A 6,000-nucleotide genomic window follows, 5' to 3' on the forward strand; every position below is an offset into this window, starting at 1 on the left:
GAGAGCTGCTCACCCCCCTCCTCACCCCCTCACCCTCACCCTCACCCCCCCAGACCAGTTACCTCTGATGAGAGCTGCTCACCCCCCTCATCCCCTCACCCTCACCCCCCCAGACCAGTTACCTCTGATGAGAGCTGCTCACCCCCGTCCTCACCCCCTCACCCTCACCCTCACCCTCACCCCCCCAGACCAGTTACCTCTGATGAGAGCTGCTCACCCCCCTCCTCACCCCCTCACCCTCACCCTCACCCCCCCAGACCAGTTACCTCTGATGAGAGCTGCTCACCCCCCTCCTCACCCCCTCACCCTCACCCCCCCAGACCAGTTACCTCTGATGAGAGCTGCTCACCCCCCTCCTCACCCCCTCACCCTCACCCTCACCCCCCCAGACCAGTTACCTCTGATGAGAGCTGCTCACCCCCCTCCTCACCCCCTCAGCCTCACCCCCCCAGACCAGTTACCTCTGATGAGAGCTGCTCACCCCCCTCCTCACCCCCTCACCCTCACCCTCACCCCCCCAGACCAGTTACCTCTGATGAGAGCTGCTCACCCCCCTCACCCCCTCACCCTCACCCCCCCAGACCAGTTACCGCTGATGAGAGCTGCTCACCCCCCTCCTCACCCCCTCACCCTCACCCCCCCAGACCAGTTACCTCTGATGAGAGCTGCTCACCCCCCTCCTCACCCCCTCACCCTCACCCTCACCCCCCCAGACCAGTTACCTCTGATGAGAGCTGCTCACCCCCCTCCTCACCCCCTCACCCTCACCCTCACCCCCCCAGACCAGTTACCTCTGATGAGAGCTGCTCACCCCCCTCCTCACCCCCTCACCCTCACCCCCCCAGACCAGTTACCTCTGATGAGAGCTGCTCATCCCCCTCCTCACCCCCTCACCCTCACCCCCCCAGACCAGTTACCTCTGATGAGAGCTGCTCACCCCCCTCCTCACCCCCTCACCCTCACCCCCCCAGACCAGTTACCTCTGATGAGAGCTGCTCACCCCCCTCCTCACCCCCTCACCCTCACCCCCCCAGACCAGTTACCTCTGATGAGAGCTGCTCACCCCCCTCACCCCCTCACCCTCACCCCCCCAGACCAGTTACCTCTGATGAGAGCTGCTCACCCCCCTCACCCCCTCACCCTCACCCTCACCCCCCCAGACCAGTTACCGCTGATGAGAGCTGCTCACCCCCCTCCTCACCCCCTCACCCTCACCCTCACCCCCCCAGACCAGTTACCTCTGATGAGAGCTGCTCACCCCCCTCCTCACCCCCTCAACCTCACCCCCCCAGACCAGTTACCTCTGATGAGAGCTGCTCATCCCCCTCCTCACCCCCTCACCCTCACCCCCCCAGACCAGTTACCTCTGATGAGAGCTGCTCACCCCCCTCCTCACCCCCTCACCCTCACCCCCCCAGACCAGTTACCTCTGATGAGAGCTGCTCACCCCCCTCCTCACCCCCTCACCCTCACCCTCACCCCCCCAGACCAGTTACCTCTGATGAGAGCTGCTCACCCCCCTCACCCCCTCATCCTCACCCCCCCAGACCAGTTACCTCTGATGAGAGCTGCTCACCCCCCTCACCCCCTCACCCTCACCCCCCAGACCAGTTACCTCTGATGAGAGCTGCTCACCCCCCTCCTCACCCTCACCCTCACCCCCCCAGACCAGTTACCTCTGATGAGAGCTGCTCACCCCCCTCACCCCCTCACCCTCACCCCCCCAGACCAGTTACCTCTGATGAGAGCTGCTCACCCCCCTCACCCCCTCACCCTCACCCCCCCAGACCAGTTACCGCTGATGAGAGCTGCTCACCCCCCTCACCCCCTCACCCTCACCCCCCAGACCAGTTACCTCTGATGAGAGCTGCTCACCCCCCTCCTCACCCCCTCACCCTCACCCTCACCCCCCCCAGACCAGTTACCTCTGATGAGAGCTGCTCACCCCCCTCATCCCCTCACCCTCACCCCCCCAGACCAGTTACCTCTGATGAGAGCTGCTCACCCCCCTCACCCCCTCACCCTCACCCCCCCAGACCAGTTACCTCTGATGAGAGCTGCTCACCCCCCTCACCCCCTCACCCTCACCCCCCAGACCAGTTACCTCTGATGAGAGCTGCTCACCCCCCTCCTCACCCCCTCACCCTCACCCTCACCCCCCCCAGACCAGTTACCTCTGATGAGAGCTGCTCACCCCCCTCACCCTCACCCCCTCACCCTCACCCCCCAGACCAGTTACCTCTGATGAGAGCTGCTCACCCCTCCTCACCCCCTCACCCTCACCCTCACCCCCCCCAGACCAGTTACCTCTGATGAGAGCTGCTCACCCCCCTCACCCCCTCACCCTCACCCTCACCCCCCCAGACCAGTTACCGCTGATGGGAGCTGCTCACCCCCCCCCCCCTACACTGCTGAGGAAACTCCACACTGACGCCATCTTGTTTTACTGTCCTGCTACCTCTTTTACTGACTGACCATCTGCTGCTGAGAGCACACACACATACGCACACGCACGCACACACACACTCACTCACAATCACACACACTCACACTCACAAACACATGCACGCACACACACACACATGCACTCACAAACACACACTCACACACACACACACTCACACTCTCACAAAAACACACACTCACACACACACACACACAAACACACACACTCACACACACTCACAAATACACTCACAAACACGCACACACACACACACTCACACGCGCACTCACAAACACAAACGCGCACACACTCACACCCACACTCTCACAAACACAAACACACACACTCACTCACACACGCACACACACTCTCTCTCTCAAACACACACATACCCAAACTCATAAACAAACACACTCAAACACACACTCAAAAACAAACACACACACTCACACTCAAAAACGCACACACACACTCACAAACACACACAAACACATGCTCACAAACGCACATACACACACACACACTCTCACACAGTCACAAACGCTCATGCACACACAGACACACACTCACTCACAAACACACTCACACGCCCTGACAAACACACAAATACACACACACGCTCACAAACACACTCACAAACACACACACACACTCTCTCACACACACATATGCACACACACACACACTCACACACACTCTCTCTATCACACATATGCACACACACTAACACACACTCACACACACATGTGCACACACACTAACACACACACACACACACAAAAACCCATAAACACAAACAAACACAAACACACACAAACACATGAACACACAAACACTCACAGACACACACACTCACAAAGTCACATACTCACACACAAACACACACACATACAAACAAACACATAAACAAACAAACAAACAAACACACACGGCAGTATGTGTCAGTAGATGTGTTATAGGTAAAGGTGAGGAATGAGGAAATGCCCAACCTGCTCTACACACCTAAAGATGCCAGCCGCCCAGTGTGTGTGTGTGTGTGTGTGTGTGTGTGTGTGTGTGTGTGTGTGTGTGTGTGTGTGTGTGTGTGTGTGTGTGTGTGCTGAGAGAAACAGAATGTGTGTGGTGACTTTTGGCCTGTCTCCTGTTACACACACTGTGCTTCCCCCTCTTCCACTGGCCGGCCAATAACAATCGTCTGGAGCTATTTAAGGAGATTGTGGGTAAACCACAGCCTTTGTTGTGGTTACTAGAGCCCACACTGTCGCTGGGACCCCGCACACACACCCACACACACACACACACCCACACACGCACACACACACACATGCACATATGAATATAATATATAATATATATGCATATATATATATATATAGTATATATAAGAATATGATATATGAATGTATATTTATATGAATATGTGTGTGTGTGTGTGTGTGTGTGTGTGTGTGTATATATATATATGGAGAGAGACGGTGTGTGTGTCATAGTGAGACACACACACATGTACCATACTATACCATTTATTACAAATGAGGTTTTGGGCCACTCATAAAACTGAATGTATTGTGCGTTGTGGTAGACTACAGACAGCCCCTCCTGCTGGTGTGTGATGGCCTGTTTCTAGCCTGAGCGTGTGTGTGTGTGTGTGTGTGTGTGTGTGTGTGTGTGTGTGTGTGTTTGTGTGTTCGGTGTTAGTGTGGCGCGGAGCGGAGCGGCGTGGTGGGGAATCCTGTTGTTTGTGTGTGTTGGCATTTGGTTGAGGCTGGCCTCCTCCGCGCAGCGTGCTCAGGTAATCCGGTTAAAGTGCGTGTATCTCAAAGGAATCCTCACATGTTCCCATTTGGAACGCCGCTCTCCACTTCCTGCTGCGTGGCGAGAGCGTTCAGACACCACCGACCCACCGAGTGCCTCACAGACACACACACACCACACCTCTATCACTTCCACCGCCACCACCAAGACCTCCTCATACTCTCTCTCTCTCTCTCCCTCTCTCTCTCCCTCTCTCTCTCCCTCTCTCTCCCTCCCCCTCTCTCTCCCTCTCCCTCTCTGAGTGCATGCTGGGAGTTTGGTGGTGGAGAGTCTGTGGCTTTTTCTCGATTGTTCTTCTTTCTTCCTCCTGTGTGTAGCGTATGATTGCGTTGCAGTTGCTCTCGGGTGGCGGGGATGCTGGATGCTATCCCAGCAGAGAGCAGGATCAGCCGTTTGGATAATGGATGGATGGATGTTGTGTAGTTGTGGTTGTTCTTAGTGTAGTTTGGTGTGGGGCGGGTGGTTGTGTTTGGTGGAGGGTGAGCCGTGCTTCTTGCGGGGCATGGCGTCCATAGGGACGCCGTCCCTGCCTTTGAGGCACAGAGGGAGGGTCGCACCGCGGCCCAGTACCACAGTGCAGCAGGTGCGGGTGGTGGTAGGAGAACAGGTGGGGCATGGAAACCTCTCGTTTGCCTCAAGAATGAATAAAGCGGTGGTGGTGTTTATGAAGGACCAGGGGTTTGTTAACCAGCTGACAGAAAACAGCTTGCTCGTAAACGATGAGTTTACACTCGGTTCCCCTGCTGGTGGTGCCTCCGACCCGGATCACCGTGTCCAGAGGCCCCTCCTTTTACTTCCAACGAGGCCTCGGCCAAGAACTGAGGCGCTTCGGGAGGTTTGTGAGTGGATTCTGGATGGTGAATCTGGGTTGTGAGGACACCAAAATGAAGCATGTTCAGTCTCCGCGGAGACAAGTGTTCATGTATTTGGACTCTCCGACCCAAACACTGAATGTGTCTTTCCGTGTTAAGCACGAGGAGGGTTCTATGGGGTATATGCTAGCTCCGGCAGTATGGAGTGTTGTGAGTGTGAGGAGGGGGTTCTATATGGTATATGCTAACTCCGGCAGTATGGAGTGTTTGTTGTGAGTGTGAGGAGGGTTTCTATATGGTATATGCTAGCTCCGGCAGTATGGAGTGTTGTGAGTGTGAGGAGGGGGTTCTATATGGTATATGCTAACTCCGGCAGTATGAAGTGTTTGTTGTGAGTGTGAGGGGGGGTTCTATATGGTATATGCTAGCTCTGGCAGTATGAAGTGTCGTGTGTGTGAGGGGGGTTTCTATATGGTATATGCTAGCTCTGGCAGTATGAAGTGTTGTGAGTGTGAGGAGGGGGTTCTATATGGTATATGCTAGCTCTGGCAGTATGAAGTGTCGTGTGTGTGAGGGGGGTTTCTATATGGTATATGCTAGCTCTGGCAGTATGAAGTGTTGTGAGTGTGAGGAGGGGGTTCTATATGGTATATGCTAGCTCCGGCAGTATGAAGTGTTGTGAGTGTGAGGAGGGGGTTCTATATGGTATATGCTAACTCCGGCAGTATGGAGTGTTGTGAGTGTGAGGAGGGTTTCTATATAGTATATGCTAGCTCCGGCAGTATGAAGTGTTGTGAGTGTGAGGAGGGTTTCTATATAGTATATGCTAGCTCCGGCAGTATGGAGTGTTGTGAGTGTGAGGAGGGTTTCTATATAGTATATGCTAGCTCCGGCAGTATGAAGTGTTGTGAGTGTGAGGAGGGTTTC

The sequence above is a fragment of the Lampris incognitus genome, unplaced genomic scaffold, assembly GCF_029633865.1.
Source record: "Lampris incognitus isolate fLamInc1 unplaced genomic scaffold, fLamInc1.hap2 scaffold_177, whole genome shotgun sequence".
NCBI lineage: Eukaryota > Metazoa > Chordata > Actinopteri > Lampriformes > Lampridae > Lampris > Lampris incognitus.